The sequence below is a fragment of the Jaculus jaculus genome, chromosome 17 (assembly GCF_020740685.1).
Source record: "Jaculus jaculus isolate mJacJac1 chromosome 17, mJacJac1.mat.Y.cur, whole genome shotgun sequence".
In the NCBI taxonomy this organism is placed as follows: Eukaryota; Metazoa; Chordata; class Mammalia; order Rodentia; family Dipodidae; genus Jaculus; species Jaculus jaculus.
In genome coordinates, this window is record NC_059118.1 from 69,770,490 (window position 1) to 69,771,987 (window position 1,498).

General features: G+C 36.2%; 1 pseudogene; it reads right to left on the bottom strand.

The window, feature by feature from the left end:
* Positions 1-502: 502 nt before the first annotated feature.
* On the bottom strand, positions 503-1,243 carry LOC123455542 (annotated as a pseudogene).
* Positions 1,244-1,498: the final 255 nt, after the last annotated feature.

Consider the following 1,498-nt stretch of genomic DNA (forward strand, 5'->3'; position numbering starts at 1 on the left):
GAAAAAGTCTTGTGGTTAGAAAGTACAATATAGGTTTGTGGGGTGGAGTAATAAGACTTATACAACTTACTTTCAAATGGTTTGTAAGACAGGGACAGAAGACCTGGAGAGATACAGACAAAGAGCATAAGTATGACAAATGTTTACAAGTGATCAATTTAGGGTGAAGGGGGAAAGGTGATCCTTGTAGTATTTTTTAGCCTCTCAGGTTTCTGAAAAAAAAAAAGTGGGGAAAATGTGGGATTATTATAAAGTAGAAGTCTTATCTTCACTATTTCCTTCAGGGTCAAATTTAGTATATTTCATTATCAAAAATTGTAAAATGACTTCAGATGATTCATAAGTGATAGTGGCAAATAGATCACAGACTTAAAGACACTTCAGTGGTGAGCTCAATATCCATTCTGGGGTTTGTTACAAATGAAACAAAGATAGATCCAATGGAGTCATCTTTCAATTTCAGCACTAGGGCAATTTATTTTTATATAACAGTTCATAAAGACTACCAAAGTATAAGCAAAGTCAAGCCATAAAGCCAACCTATGTTAGTATCCTCAATACTGTCTTCAAAACAGCTCTTTTGTCTTGAAGAACACCATTTCTGTCAGTAGTAAGAGCCTTTCTAGCACTAAATGACTAGCAACTTTCAGAAGACCTTCCTTGAGATTTTCATAACTCTTTATCAAGTATTTTACATTGCAAATGGATAGAAATAAATTATTCAAAATATGAAAATGTTCATGTTCTTCTGGAAACTTTACCATGTTACCCAAATTATGGTCACTGTGAAAGGAAAACCATTTGATATCACCAAGAACCACTATTGATGTCCTAAGCAGCTCTGCAAAGTGTAATGTGTCAAATTTTCCCTCTTCGTGCTTCAGAAGCTGTAGTTCTGAGTTAGCAAGGAAGTCTGTGGAATCCTGAGAATATATGCTGTCTACAAAGTTAAATTTGGAGTTAAACTGACAAATGTTGATTCCAGAAGGTTATTCTCATTCTCATTTGTGAATTTAAGGCCTAGATGGATGATTTTTAGAGTCAACATTGACCAACAGAAGTGGAAAAAGGAAATATATAGAAATATAAAATTTACCAATAGTCCGTACAACATGTCTGGGAACTCTGTATCCATGGGAATGGAAATCATGCATGACTTCCTGGAATTTTCTTATCTCTTCCTCTAGAAGCTGACCCACACTTTATAGATATTCCTGCTATTCATCACCATTGCTGCAGGCATCCCAAAGAAACCTAAGAAGTGGCTAACTATGTGAGAGAATATGATGACTATCTTCATTGACAACTTGACTAGATTTATAATCACCATGGAAACACACTTGTGAGTGTGACTCTGGGGGCATTTCTAAAAGAAGATTTGTTGGCTTGCTTTGAGCTCTGAGCTGCATGGTTGGCAGCCAGTGCCCTATGTGGTCTTCCTTCAGCCCTCAAGGCATGTAGTTATGACACATGTTCTAGTGTATTGCTTCCAGTAGTA